Here is a 15,867-nt window from a genome sequence, read left to right on the forward strand (position 1 = left end):
ACAAAATATGTGTTATCCTCCCTCTTTGACAGACACACCCTCACTATGACCCAGAAGGTGAGGACTGAATTCAGAACTCTCCTGGATTCCTTGGAGTTCTGCAGACCCTCCCATTGCTCTCTCCACCCTTCTGCATTCTGCACCCTAAGAGCCTGTACCTGAATAGACACCCCAACCAAGTACACCCACAAATGGCTGCCCCTGAGCTCCCTGTAGGTTAGGGGCACACACTAGGAAGCCTCAGCAGGACGCACCAAGGGAAGACACCTGGGCAGGCTTTGGAAATGGCTCAGTGCTGCTGGGGCAGGAATTCTGGAGTCCTGGGTCCTCAGAACATGATGCAGATGTGGGGACTGTGTGGACACCAGGTGGGCACAACCCCCTGGCTCCATAGCTCCTTGCCCCATGGAGATGGGCCTGGCTGGAGAGAAGGACCAGTGGGAGCCCCCTCCAGAAACTGGGGCCGGCCTTGCCTGAGGCAGTCTGCTCGTGGTCTTCTGGTTTATATACAGGATCTTTGATACCTGCCACCTTGACTACCCCATCTCTACCTGTCTGCCTCCCTTACTTCCCATACAGAGTTGAATGGTGCCACCCACACACACAAAATTCACATCCACCCAGAACCTCAGAATGTGACCTTATTTGAAAATAGGGTCTTTGAAGATGTAATCAAGATAAGATGAGGTCATATGAGGTTGGGATGGGCCCTAAGTCCAATGACCGGTGTCCCTGTAAGAGGAGAGGACACAGAGACACACACGGGGGGAGGGCCACATGATGACACAGGCAAAAAGTGAAGGGGCTCAGCTATAAGCCAAGGAGCACCAAGGATTATGGGAAGCCACCAGAAGCTGGGAAGAGGCCAGGAAGGATTCTTCCCTGGGGCCTTGGAGGGAACATGGCCCTGCTGACACCTTGATTTAGGACTTCTGGAACCGTGAGAGGGTGAACCTCTGTTGTTTCCTACCACCTCGCTTGCGGTACTTGGTTGTGGCAGACCTAGGAACCTAATGCCCCTTCCCGCTCCCTCCCTCCCGGCCTCTCTCCCATATCCAGTGTCAGGCTGGTGCAGGAAAAATGTCACTAGCAGGTGGAGACATTCCCCACCCCCTCACAATTCACCTGGGCAGCCTCAGAGCCAAAACGCTCCTGGAGGGCCATCCCTTCCGAGAAGATCCTGTCATGCAGCCCTGGGGGCCAATCTCCCACTCTGGGGGTTGGGGGGATGCAGGGGAGGATGCTGAGTCCCTGACACAGGACCTAGAAGGTGCGCTCTGCTCTGGGGAGTCCCTCACAGCGGCCCACCTGGGCTGCACCCCAGCCGGCACCCAGAGAAATGTGTGTCAACAAACTCCCTTGGGCTCCAGCCACATGTGGTTTGCTGCCTAGCTTTCCAGGGGGAAGCTTGGCTGTGTTTGTCACAATTGCTAGTGTTTGGTTACATTTAACCGAGGCTGAGGCTGTGGAGGTGGGGTGTGTGTGTGTGCACAGGCAGGAGAGAGATCGCAAGTGAGAGAGAGAGAAAGCGAGCTGTGTATAATCTGCGCACAAAGCCTGCGGCAGAACTGCCTGACCTCCCCCTTTCCCAAATACAGATGACGAAAAAATAAACTGAGCAAGAGGTCGGGTCTCCTTAGAAATCGCACTGTTTGAACTCCCCAGCAAAGAGCTGCTGTCCATTCTAAACTCTATGAAATGAAATGACGTATCCCCAGATGGGTCATTGGGACTAGATGCCGTTTGAATGCCAAAAGCCATTTGTCTGTTCATCCATCCACTGACCCACCTAACCATCCATCTACCCACCTATCCACCCATCCACCCACCTGTCCACTCATCCACCCACCTAACCATCCACCTACCCATCTAACCATCTATCCACCCACCTAAACATCTATCCACCCACTTATCCACCCACTCACCTAACCATCCATCTACCCACCTATACACTCATCCACCCATCTAACCACCCACCTACCCATCCATCCACCCACCTATATACTCATCCACCCAACTATCCATCCATCCACCCACCTAACCACCCACCCACCTACTTACCCATCCACCCACTTACCTTCCACTTGCCCATCCATCCACCTACCTATCCATCCATCTAGCTGTCCATCCACCCATCATTTGCTAGGCTCCCACTCTATTTACTGAAATGATGTTACTAATAGCAATAATAATAACAGTTCCTTTTAAAAGATATGCCCTGTGCTAAGCACTTTGCATGTACCATCTGTTTAATCCCCACAAACAATTCTATACAATAGATGCCAATAGACCCATTTCACAGCGGGTGGAAAAGCGAGAGAGGTTAGGTTTCTGGCCCAAGGCTTCACATAGGTCTACCGCATAAGATTAAAAATGGTCAGGGGCAGCCCCGGTGGCGCAGCGGTTTGGTGCTGCCTGCAGCTCAGGGCATGATCCTGGAGACCCTGGATCGAGTCCCGCATCGGGCTCTCTGCATGGAGCCTGCTTCTCCCTCTGCCTGTGTCTCTGCCTCTCTCTCTCTATGAATAAATAAATAAAATATTTTAAAAAATGGTCAGAAATTCCCTGTTGTTCCTCTGCCAAGAGGTGGAGTCTATTTCTCTATCCCCCTAAGTCTAGGCTGGCCTCGTGACTTACTCTGACTAATAGGATGTGCCAGCAGTAGCACTATATGAGGCCCAAGCCCAAACCTCAAGACACTTGGCAGCTTCCATCTTTGCTGACTAGGATGCTGACTTGAAGCCCCCACACAGGGAAGCTGGTCCAACCTCCAGGAATATGAAAGGAAGACTGGAGCCCACCAAGGCCGACAGCCAACACCAGCTGCCACACATGTAATGGAGGCCACTGGACTTCCAGCCCAGCTGACGCTCTAGCTGAGTGAACCTAAGCATAACCAGCACGGGCCTACCCCCACTAACCCACAGCATCATAAAAATAATCAATTGCTGCTTTAAGCGGCTATGTTTGGGGGTCATCACTCAGTAAGGCTCACTGAGACATGTTATATAAGAAGCCAAGATAGGATTCACCCCAATTCTAGAATCTGGGCTTTTCAGAACAGGGAATATGGGGAGCTCTGGGGAATGGGCACTCTAATAAAGACCCTTCTGGGTCATCCACGCAAAGGGACATGTGTCTCACATGGGTCCCTGGGACACCAACTGTGTGCTTCACTCACACAGCAACCAAGTGCTGCACACCTACCACGTGACTGTCACTATTCTAGGTGTTGGGTATGTGGTGGCCAGCAATACACAGGACTCTGATCTCGGGAAGCTTAAGATTTAGGGAAGAAGACAAGCAAAAGCAATTATGAATTGTGAAGAATGTGGTGTAAGGGACCCCGACGCGCTGAGGACAGAAGACCTTGGGGTGGGCCAACTTTAGATGAGTGATCAGGAAAGATTCCTCCAAGAAGGCATGCTTAAGCTGAGTGAAAAGAAAAAGAGTCCAGCTCAAAGGAAGTGTATGAGCAAAGGGCCTGCGGTAGAGCAGAGCCTGAGACTTTGAGTATGGACAGAGCAGGGTGAGGAGGATTGATGGAGACATAGACAGAGGACAGGCCAGACTGGATCACGCAGCCCTGGACACTGGCTTGGTGCTCTTGGGCTGCTATCACCCAGATACCACAGACTGGGAGGCTTATAAGCAACTTTATCTATTCCTCACAATTCTGGAGGCTGGGAAGTCCAACATCAAGGCACTGGTGAGGGCCAGCTTCCTGGTTCAGAGACAGCTGGCTTCCCACTGCGTCCTCACATGGTAAAGGAGTGAGGGAAGTCTCTGGGGCCTCTTTTATCGGGGCACTAACCCCATTCCTGAGAGCTCCACCCTTGTGCCCAGTACTGCCCAAAGACCCCACACCTCCCAACACTATCACCCTGGGGCTTAGGACTCCGCATAGGAACTTTCAGGGAACATGTTCAGTCTAGAGCAAGAGGTTAGAGGAAACAAACGAAATCTTCTCCAGGTGTGCTGGGAAAGCAGTATGAAGTTTTGAGCAGAAGAACACGATTGTATTTAGAGTTTAATAAATACCTCTGCTGTGTGGACAGTAGGTTAAAGAGAAGCCGTGGGAGGAGGTAAGGTGAGACAAGAAAGGGAGCCAGTAGGGACATGTCCCAAAGCGAATTACCTCTGTGAGCAACCAGAGCTCAATCCCACTGATGAACCTGGAGAGACGGTGTTGCACATACACCTCAGAACAGATCCACCGAGAGGTGAGGGAGCTGGGGTATTTATACACCAGACCTCTCCAATCACTGGCTGAGGGCTGGTTGTCACCTCATTTCCCTACATGATTTCTAGCCACAGCTAGATATTTCCAATCATTCCTTTTCATTACTATTTTTTTTAATTTTTATTTATTTATGATAGTCACACAGAGAGAGAGAGAGAGAGGCAGAGACACAGGCAGAGGGAGAAGCAGGCTCCATGCACCAGGAGCCCGACCTGGGATTCAATCCTGGGTCTCCAGGATCGCGCCCTGGGCCAAAGGCAGGCACCAAACCACTGCGCCACCCAGGGATCCCCATTACTATTTTTTAAAAAAGATTTTATTTATTTATTCATGAGACACACACAGAGAGGCAGAGACACAGGCAGCGGGAGAGGCAGGCTCCATGTGGGGAGCCTGATGCGGGACTCGATCCCAGGACCCTGGAGTCATGCCCTGAGCTGAAGGCAGATGCTCAACCACTGAGCCACCCAGGTGCCGCTTCATTACTATGTTTTTTTTTTTTTTTTTTTTTTTTTTATTTATGATAGTCACACAGAGAGAGAGAGAGAGAGAGAGGCAGAGACACAGGCAGAGGGAGACGCAGGCTCCATTCCCTGGGAGCCCGACATGGGATTCGATCCTGGGTCTCCAGGATCACGCCCTGGGCCAAAGGCAGGCACTAAACCACTGCGCCACCCAGGGTTCCCCATTACTATGTTTTAAAGATTTGTTTATTTTATCTCAGTGACAGAGAGAGCGCGTGCATACAAGGGCGGGGAGCAGGTGGAGAGGGAGAGGGAGAAGTCCATGCAGACTCCACACTGAGCATGGAGCCCATTGCGGGCTCAATCTCATGACCCCAAGATCAAGACCTGAGCCAGAATCAAGAGTTGGACACTCAGCCAACGTTGCCACCCCGGTGCCCCTCCAACCGTTCTCGACATTAGCCAAGTTCTAATGTGCCGCACGCGGAGGGGAGCCTGGTGGCCCCGTTCTGACATGTGGCCCTAAGAGCCATGAATGTCCAGAACCATTTGCTGAGGCTCTGGAGAGAAGCTGAAGTAGCCCACTGTCACCAGTGCCGAGCCCACCTCGTTGCCCTGCCTGGGGCCGCCCACCTGTTGGCAGGTGGACTGGGGACCCTGTGGCTGGGCGGGGGCAGGGTGGGAGGGACGCCCTGCCCCCCAGGCCCACACTGGCTTCTGAAGGCTCCTCCTTGGAGCAAGAGGGAGCATAGGAGGGTGTTGTGCATCGTGGCTTCTCTCCCCCTGGCCTCATGAATGCGCCTGCTGCGGAGTTCGAGCTGGGGAGGCCTCAGCTCCCCATCCTTCTCTCCCCTGCGTGTGGGGCAGCCTGGCTACTTAGCAGGGAGTGCAGACACAGGTGCTCCTGCCCGCCCCTGTACAGCCCGGGCTGGTCCTCCATCCCAGACTTTTGCTCCCTCCCCCTCTCCCCACCATGACAACTGGATAAGGTGACCTAAGTCCCCTCTGTCCCCAGGTACCAGCTCTTGCCACCTATGTCTCCTGGGCGAGTCACTCACTCAACCTCACTGACCCTCCTCTCCCTCATCCCAGAACTCAGGGTGATGAAAGCACCACCCCCGCAGTGATCCTACAATTCTGGGTAGGACATCAAGCACCGAGGACACAGGGCAAACGCCATCACCTCTGCTGTCAGCACAGAGCCTAGCTCAGGACATTTCTAAAAATACGTTTTATTGGATTTTCCTTCCGAGCTACAGGAGGGATGTGTGCTCCTTAAAACAAGCCAAATAGCGGAGGTGAACAAACGAAAAGCCCAATCTCCTTCCTGCCCTTTACTGAACCTCACAACCCCCACATCCCACCCCCCGCCCCCACCTGCCACCCTCCCGTGTCCTGGAGGGGGTTGTCACCCTCTAGTTTGGGCTTTTTTTTTTTTTTTTTTTGCCCTTCCCAACCTTTCTCCTTACAGTCCTCCATTTGTATATATGTGGTTTATTTGTTTCATTTTTACGGAAATGAGCTCATTCTACCCAGATTTTCCCAGGCCGCCACCACGGAAATCAACCTCATTTTTTTTTAAAGCAGGTTTCTGTTATTTCCCACTGGTGAGGAATCTCAGTGTATTTCACGGTCTTGGCCTCACCCCTGCTGATGGATCCAGGCCCCAGATCTACGGCCTCCCCGGGGTGAGGCGAGGTCAAAGGTCCTGGTCAGAGCTTGGTAGCACCCTGCTAGGGTGAGCCGCGCCCTCCCTGGGAGGCTTGTTTTGGGGGTGATGGGCACGAGCAGCTGAGTCTGAGGGCTGCTGAGATCCAATAGAGTGGAGACTGCTCTGGAAGTTTCCAGGTATTTCCCAGGGGCTGGGAGGGCTTGGGGAGTGTCCCCTGGAGGGAGGGAGGCCCGTGCTGCAAGGATGCCCCTGGTGCTCTCGGCCTACCCAGGGTGAGGGGGAAGGGCCTTGACTGGACTCCAAGGCTACCGGTGTCTCCCTAGGTGCCCATTTAAGGGACATGTGATTTGGGGTGGGTGGAGAGGGGGAGGAGGGGGGCCCAGTCCTCCACCCTGGTTTGTGCAGCACCCCTACTTCAGAATGAATGACGGACATCCCCAGTGCCAGGGCTTCCCAGAGCACGCAGACAGAGGGAGGCTCATGGGTGGCACCCCTCGGGCCTGGAGGTGGGACTGGGGCCTGGCTGGAGGAGCCGAGGGTGGTGTTTGGGGGGTACTGGGCTCCAGTGTGATAATCCTAGCAGACCGACTTCCAGAACGTGTCCCGAGTAAGCCCACCTCGCCAAGTCATTACCCACAGCCCTCACCGGCGCTCCTCGCAGCAGATGTCCCTAGGGCCACCTCCACTGGCCAGGCCGCGGACACCCACACTCCTGGCCCAGACCCCTGCGCGCCCCCGCCTCTCAGAGCCCGCCTCCACCCGGGTCTGCAGGCCGCGGCCTCAGCTCCCACCTTGACCCCTGGCCCCTGCCATGGCCTTGCGGCTGGGTCCCAGACGCTCTGCATGGCTGGTGCTTCTGTCCCCCAGGGCCGGGCCCCAATGGCACCTGCTCGGAGAGGCCTGGGGAGCCTGCCTCAGGCTGCTCCCTCCTGCATCACCTCACTGTAGCATTTGCACGGCATCTTGCTCTCCCCGAAATCACTGGACGTGTGTCCTCTGCCTCTCCCTCTAATCCACGACGTGGTCCTTGCCGGGTGTCCCCCAGGAGTGCAGGGACTCACCGGCCTTTTCACTGCACTGTCCCTGGACTTGGCACAGTGCCTGGCATGTGGCCGGTGCTGGCAGTTACTGTCACCCAAACCAAAGCCATCCCACGGCCCATTTGATGAGAGGGCCTGGGGCTTCGGGCATGACCTCCGGGTCACCAGGTCGCAGTGTCCCCGCCACAGTGACACAATACCTTCAAAGTACATCTCAGAGCAGGGAGCTTGGCTATCCCGGGGGCCTCGCGGCTCCTGCCACCACCACCTGCCTCCCAGAAAGCAGAGAAGTGACCCTGGGAAGACGAGGGGAGGGCATCGGGGAGAAGAAAAGAAAGAACCACACATGTCCTTTTAGCGGGCAGCCAAGGACATGCAAGGCCTCTAGGAACACCGGGCCAGCGTGGAACGGCCAAGACCACCGCGGTGGCCGGCGATGGGCAGCGGGCACCTGCCGTGGGCTCCTGTCACCTCGGACCAGCTTCCCAGCTGCTGCTGCCCAACCCATGGCTGGGTGGCTCCGGGCACACGCAATGCCTCGGCCACCCGCCCATGCCACCCTCAGTTGTGTTGTGAGCACCTACTGTCAGCCCTGCCTGAGCTCAGGTGGGACATGTGATTTGCCGAGGGGGCCCTGGCCTCCCAGCCACCACGGCTGCCGACGCCCAAATAACGGCCTCCCCATCTCATCTCCAGCACCCGGGTGGCGGTCCCCTCACATGCTAGTGGGGACTTTGCAGGTGTGGCTGAGTCAGAGATCTGGAGATGGGGTGATTCAAGTGGATTATCCGGGTGGGCCCCACCTGGCCCCTCGTCCTCGCAGGTGGGAGGCAGGAGGGCCAGAGGCCCTGAGATGTGAGGACGGAGGCCGAGGGCAGAGTGGAGAGAAGATGCTGCAGCGCTGGCCCCAAACGTGGAGGAAGGGGCCACGAGCCAAGGGGTGCAGGTGCCTTCGGGCCTGGGAGAGGCCAGCAAACAGACTCTCCCTGAGAGCCTCGATGGAAGGAACAGGTCCCTAACCCCAGGTTAGGCTTCAGACCTCCAGAACTGCAAGGTACTAAAATGTGGGATCCCTGGGTGGCTCAGCAGTTTGGCGCCTGCCTTCAGCCCAGGGCGTGATCCTGGAGTCCCGGGATCGAGTCCCACATCGGGTTCCCCGCATGGAGCCTGCTTCTCCCTCTGCCTGTGTCTCTGCCTCTCTCTCTCTCTCTCTCTCTGTGTGTCTCTAATGAATAAATAAATAACATCTTTAAAGATAAATAAAACATTAAAAAAAAAAGATACAAAAATGCACATTATTTTAACTCCTTCCCTAGTGGCACTCCGTGACAACCGCCACAGGGAGTGGGTGCCCGCGTCTAGCAGGGGGCGGTGCTCCGCTCTCGGGTCCCTCCAGGGCTGGCTGCATAATTCGTGAAAATGCAGGGCCTCGGGTTCGAGACTTATGAAGCATGTCAAGTTGGCACCAACAGGGCATTCAACCAAGGTCGGGGGGGCTCTCCGAGCGTGGGGCCGGTGCTCTGCGGAGACTGGGTGCTCATTGAGCCCACCCCGAATCCCACAAAGAACTAGTGCATTACAGGGTGAGCTCAGGCCAAGAAGTGGAACGACAGGGGCCCCTGAGAGTGTGTGACAGTGGAAGTGCCCGAGAGAGCTCTTTGAGAGGCGATATCTGCTTTGGCCCAAATTAAAGGGTGGTGGTTAAGAATGTTCCAGCAAGGGGGGTGGGGCGGACAGCAGGTACAAAGGGCAGGAGGTAGGGAAGGGTTTGGGTCCATGCTTCCTCACCCAGAAACAGTTCCTCCCTCCATGAGGACCAACTTCTCTAAGAGCCAACATTCCCCCTCTACCTGTCGCCCCCAGGACACCTTGCATGACTCCCTGGACTCAGCAACTCCCTTCCCTGTGCGTAGCATTTTGCCCCCATCCATTGTTAATGTTTGTAAACAAACTATTTTGGAAAGATTATGGATTTACAGAAGCGTCGCCGAGAGTACAGCGACGCGCGCATCCTTCACCCAACTTCGCCTAAACCTAACGCCTTGCAGAACTGCGGGACTTTTGTCAAAACTAAGACATTAATGTAAAACACTAATGTTAGTACATTAACTATACTCCAGACTGTATTCAGATTTCTCATTTTCCCATTAATGTCCTTTTTCTCTTCCAGGACCCAATCCTGGGGCCACGCTGCACTTAGCTGCCCCTTCCATCCTAAAAATTAGTACCTGAGTGTTATGACGTGCCGGGCCCCATGCCTAGGACCTCAAATGCTTGGCCTCCAGGAATTTTCAGAATCATCACAACCCTCGTTTTGCAGATAAAAAAATGAGGCCGATCTTAAGTAACCAGAGGGCCTTCAGGGATCCCCATCGAATCTGGTTCCTAGCTCACCATCCCAAATCTGCCCCTGCCTGTTCCCTAGGTGGGCTCTTAGCCTATCCCAGGGCTTCCCAAACTTGAGTCCTGTATACTCTTTTTTTTTTTTTTTTGCTTCTATTTTTCTTTAAACCAACCCATTTTTTAAAAAAACCAAACAACATTCTTAAAGGGCTGACCACGTGTCTATCACAGTGGAAAGCCTCAACTATCGGCCATAAGAAGTTAACCGTGCAAGCAGAGACAATGAAGAGCAAGCAATGTCATGCATTCCAGCAGATGCTGGTGTCCAGGCTCGGGGCGACTGAAACCCCAATAAGGGGCTTTGCTGTTGAGCGACCCAGGGATGGAGCACCCTCCCTGTTCCCACCACGACCATACACTGTGATTACAGGAAAACCTGGCAGGCGTAGCTGGGTGAGTCAACATAGCACATGGCAACGAGGAAGGGATCCAGCAGAAGTAAACACCAAATAGCTACCCATTTTTTTTTTTTTTTGCTACCCATTTTTTTTTAGATTTTTTTTTTATTTGAGAGAGAGAGAGAGAGAGAACATGAGCAGGGGGGAGGAGCAGAGAGAGAAGGAGAAGCAGACTCCCCCACTGAGCTGGGAGCCCAACACGGGGCTCAGTCCAGGACCCTGAGATCATGACTTGAGCTAAAGGCAGACATGAGCTACAGGTGCCCCTGGCTCCCCATTTCTTAAGCACCTACTGTACACCAGCCATTGGGCCACTGTCTCACAAAGCTGGTCGTGCTTGTTATCCCTGTTGCCCAGATGAGAAAACGGAGGCTCCGAGAGGTTACAAGCTCATGGGAACACAGCAGTAAGGAGATTTGAGTGATTCTCCTTGCCATGTCCTGCCCTTTGTCCCTTCAAGCTATCTCTCTAAGCAGATGTCCAAGTCTCTTCCTGGCATCACTGGAGGGAGCTGCTGGGTGGTCAGTTCCCACTCAATAAACACCCACCTCTGGGCATCTGACACTGTGTCATGTGAGCCTTGGGACGGCCTGAGCATGGGTGCAGTGAGTTTTCCCAGTCTGCAGATGAGGCAACCAAGGATCAGAGAGGATGGATCTTGCCCAAGGCAAGAAAGTGGTGTGACTGGGACTCTACCCCAACTGGACCGCAAGCCAGAGGCCTTTGCCACACACATCTGGTGTTCTTGGGACATAACGAGAATCTCAGGATGTTCAAGAAAGAGATGCCAAGAGCCTGCTGACCATGGCAGCATCAAGCACAGGTAGCTTTGGGCCAATCAGGGTAGGAAAATGTGTCTTCCTCGCCAGAGGTAAATTAAGGGGGTGATGTTCAACTGAAGTCTCCAAGAACGAGCTGATGTTTGAGGATGAGTATCTGATTCACTTTTCAAAACAGGAACACTTTCTGGGCCTCTGAGGCTTTGGCTTCCAAAGGCTTAGGCCAGGGGTTGGCCAGTTACAGCTGTGGGAGGGGGGGGAGGGCGCAACTCAGCCCATTTTTTTTTAAAGATTTTATTTATTTATTTATTCATGAGAGAGAGAGAGAGAGAGGGGCAGAGACACAGGCAGAGGGAGAAGCAGGCTCCCTGCAGGGAGCCCGATGTGGGACTCGATCCTGGGACTCCAGGATCACACCCTGGGCCAAAAGCAGGCACTAAACCGCTGGGCCACCCAGGGATTCCCCTCAGCCCATTTTTAAAAATAGGGTAACATTTAATATACCATGAAACCTACCTGCTCAACACATTTTTTGGTGCACAAGACACTACTGTTAACTCTAGGCACGATATTGTGAGGATCTCTAGAATCTACTCATCTAGCGTGACCGAAACTTTGTACACCCATTGAACAGCCAGCTCCCCACCCCCCGTGGCCCTGGCCACCACCACCCTGCTTCTGAGTTTGACTATTGTTGATGCCTCCCAGAAGTAGAATCATGCAGTATTTGTCTTTCTGTGATTGGCTGTATTTTACGTAGCAGGCTGACCTGCAGGTACGTTCACATCGTCGTGTGTGGCAGGATTTCCCTCTTCTTGTGAGGCTGAATAGCTCTCCATTGTGTGTCCACACCATATTGTCATCTGTCCATGGGTCACTAAGGGAGTTTCCACATCCTGGCTATTGTGAATATAGCACTGCCATGAACACGGGGGTGCAGGCATCTCTTTGACATTCTGGTTTCAATCCCTTTGGATGTATATGCAGAAGTGGCATTGCTGGATCAGCTGGTAGTTCCAATTTTTTAAAGATTTTGTTATTTATTCATGAGAGACACACAGAGAGGCAGAGATATAGGCAGAGGGAGAAGCAGGCTCCCTGTGGGGAGCCCGATGCGGGAATCAATCCCAGGACCCCGGGATCATGACCTAAGCCAAAGGCAGATCCTCACAACCAATGAGCCACCCAGCCATCCCTGGTAGTTCAAATTTTTTGAGGAGACTCCTTACCATTTTTACAGCAGCTGCCCCATTGTACCTCCCCAACCGCGGCACACGAGGTTATAATTTCTCCACATCCTCTCCAGCACTTGTTTTTTGGTTTTCTGGAGTCACCATCCTCATGCGGCGTGAGGTGATAGCCACAGTGATTTGCATTTCCCTGCTGATGGGTGATGTTGAGCATTTTTTTCATGTATCGGTGGGCCAGTTGCGTCTTCTTCGGAGAAATGTCTATTCAAGTCCTCTGCCCATGTTTTCATCAGGTTGTTGTTGTGCTATTGAGCTACAGAGAGCCCTTGTTATATATTTTGGATATCAGCCCTTATCAGATATGTGGTTTGGAGACATCGCTCCTGCTCTGTAGGTTGCCCTTCCAGTCTGTTGATTGTTTCTTTGGCTGGGCTCATTTTGAAAACAAAGTTTTAAGATTTTTTTTTAGATTTAAAACATTTGGGGGGATAGAAGTGACATATAATATTGTGTAAATTTAAGGCACGTGGCTGGGTGTCATAGGCAACTGGTGAATTATTGAACTCTACATCTGAAATTAATGACGTACTTTGTGTTCGCTAATTGAATTTATTTTTATTTAAGATTTATTTATTGGTGAGAGACACACAGAGAGAGGCAGAGGGAGAAGCAGGCTCCCTGCAGGGAACCGAATGTGGGACTCCATCCCGGGACCCCAGGATCACGATCTGAGCCAAAGGCAGATGCTCAACCACTGAGCCACTCAGGCGCCCCCGAGTAATCAAATTTAAATTACGGAAAGGTGGAAGGTGCACAAGTGCTGGTTTAACGCGTTTATATATTGCAACATGATGACTACAGTAGCACTAGCTATCCCCTTTATCATGTCATGTATTTCTCATTTCTTTATTGTACTGATGTAAATAAAGCTTTATTGAAAGCCAGTCACGCCCATCTGTGTACACATCCTCTCGGCGGCCGCTTTTGTCCTACAGTGGCAGAGTGGAGTCATCCCTGCAGAGACCATACAGCCTGCAAAGCTTGAAATATTTACTATCTGGCACTTTACAGCAGATTTGCCAACCCCTGTCCTAGCCCTCAGGGGATTCAGGGAATTGAGGCCAGGGCACCAGATATGTGCCAAGAACATGCTGGAAGCCAACAGGGTGAAGATTACACCGAGTAGGGGAAGAATGGAGGAAGGGAACACCAGTCTGATTCTTGAGTATCGGAGAGACTTCAAGAGGGAAAAGGGAACCCAGAACGCAGGGTCGTGTCCCAGGCAGCCCCCACCTCCAGAACTCAAGGGGCTCCTGACACCCACACACATCACCTGCTTCGGTCAGGGCCAGCAGGCCACAGCGTCGACTCTGCAAGGCAGGATAGCCCTGAGAAAGCAAAGCTGAAGCTTCTCCGTCAGCCTGACACGGTTTAGGCTTAGACAGAAATTAAATGCATCTATAGGAAATCTGAATTCCCACACACCTGAGTCTGGAGCTGTGTCTTACACACCCACCCCTGTCCACCTTATTGAAAGAGCAATAGTTTGACAGAAGTCCTGATGACTCGTATTTCAGGAACGCCTCTACTGAGTAAAGGGAGACACACCAATGGTCCCTGTTCCCTCCAAAGCACCCGCCAGCCTCACCTTGTCCTCCCCAGGAGGCAGCAGGAAGGTTATCATCCCCGTTTCACGGCTCAACAAAGCAGGGCACCCGGGTTGTTTACTCAGTAAGACCAGCCCCTAAAGCCACAGGGAGTAGATCCGTCTAGAAAAAGCTCTCCCGGGGCCGGAAGTGAGACAGCCTCTGAACTGAGTGCTAGAGTCTGGCATGCTGTTTGTTCTGGGGAGGTGGTGTCCCTCTCTGCTGGTGTCACCGGTGCAGCGCGAGGGCTGGGGGCAGTTGTGGGATGCGATGCCGCGGACTACACTCTGGGCTCCTCACTCTTAGGGTTTCCAGGAAGTGGAGTCAAAGGTTCAAGCAGTGCAGGAGGTTTGAGCTGGCTCCAAGGGGGACTCGGCATTGGTGTCCTCGTGCATGGGGCCAGCGATCTGGCTGATGCTCCTGCGTTAGAAGTCATCCTCCTTCCCCCCAGCTCCCAGCTGATGCGCCCTCAGGCCTCGAGCCTCCCAGGGCTCCCCTTGCTGCCTGCCCCAAGCCCCGGCATGGGGCGGGGTGGGGGGCATGGGGAGAGACTCCACTGTGTTTAGTGAGCTGCTTCCATCAGGCCGGAGCCCCTGCAACAGATGCCAGACTGATGGAAGAGGGTTCACAGCGACTCTGGGGTGCACATGCTGTCACCTGGGTCCTAGTCCAGACTACTGAACTTGCAGGAAGCCCACTACCACCACCAACTCACTCTTATGGCTTGCCTTCCTCACGCCAGGCACTGGGCACAGTTGATCCCGGGTCATCCTCCCAACAGCCCAAAGTGGGAGCTATCATTACCCCTGTTTCATCGATGGAGGAACTGAAACAGAGAGGTTGAGTAACGTGCCCAAGGCCCCACCGCTCTGCGAGGCTGAAGTGAGATTCAATGTGACACTCAAGCCAAAGCTGCGGCTTTAAAAACATGCTTTGTTTTAAAGATGCTACCTTTTTATTTCATTTGAAATTCTGAAAAGTAGTCAGTTCCCCTGGGTCCCAAGGGAAAAAGGCAACAACCAAATCTGCATCCCTTCTTGTCCCCAAGTCCCCCATCTCCTGTTTCACCCTCATCTCCATAGGTAACAGCTATTCAGTGGCTAGGGGCAGTTTCTTCTTTCTTTTCTCTCTTTTCTCTTTCTTTCTTCTTTTTCTTTTTCTTTCTCTTTTCTTTTCTCTTTTCTTTTCTTTTCTTTTCTTTTCTTTTCTTTTCTTTCTTTTTATTTATTTATCCATGAGAGGCAGAGACACAGGCAGAGGGAGAAGCAGGCCCCATGCAGGGTGCCCCATGTGGGACTGGATCCCAGGACCCCAGGATCACGCCCTGAGCCGAAGGCAGACGCTCAACCACTGAGCCCCCCAGTCGTGCCTGCAGTTTATGTAGCCAGAAGCTAATCCAAATGTAGACCTTTTACTTTTTATGCAAAGAGGTATATACTATATACTTTTGAAACTTGCTTTACTCACCTAATAAAGCTTAGAGATGGCTCCTCACTGTTCTCTACAGCCGCACAGTACAGTATATCCATTATATGGATTGTGCCAATGTCTTTAATCAGCTCCCTACTGGTGGGGCTTTAGGCTGTTTCACTCCTTGGCTTTTAGAAACGATGTTGCAAAGGATAACCTTGTACATAAATCACGTCCCACAAGCCTCGGTTTATCTGTGGGACCGCTGCTGGGCTGCAGCCCAGCTGGGACAGAGGGTTTCTGCATTTGTAATTTGGACAGATACGGCCAAAGGAGCCCGAGCTCCCAGCGCACAGCGCGGTCCCAGCCCCGAAGCCCCGGGGAGCCAAGCCCTGGGTGGGAGCGGAGAGCTGGGGCGGGAAGCACCGCCCACCGGGGCGTGGCCTGGGCGTGGCCAGAGCGGGGGCGTGGCCAGAGCGGGGGCGTGGCCAGAGCGGGGGCGTGGCCAGGCCGGGCGGGGGCGGGACCGGGAGGGGAGGGGCCAGGCCGGGGGCGGGGCCGGCAGGGGGCGGGGCCTCCGGGGCGAAAGCCGGCCTCCCGGCGCTGACTGGCCCCCCTGCTC

At 53.5% G+C, this 15,867-nt stretch overlaps 1 long non-coding RNA gene across 1 annotated transcript in view; it reads right to left on the reverse strand.

Annotated features, from left to right (window-relative positions):
• Positions 1 to 15,620, reverse strand: part of LOC140638470 (uncharacterized) — a 24,333-nt gene extending 8,713 nt beyond the window's left edge. Inside the window, exon 1 of the long non-coding RNA XR_012035500.1 lies at positions 15,303 to 15,620. This is a non-coding gene — a long non-coding RNA (uncharacterized lncRNA). The remainder of the gene's footprint in view (positions 1 to 15,302) is intronic.
• Between the last annotated feature and the right edge of the window lie 247 nt (positions 15,621 to 15,867).

This window comes from Canis lupus, chromosome 8 (assembly GCF_048164855.1).
Source record: "Canis lupus baileyi chromosome 8, mCanLup2.hap1, whole genome shotgun sequence".
NCBI classification, from domain to species: domain Eukaryota; kingdom Metazoa; phylum Chordata; class Mammalia; order Carnivora; family Canidae; genus Canis; species Canis lupus.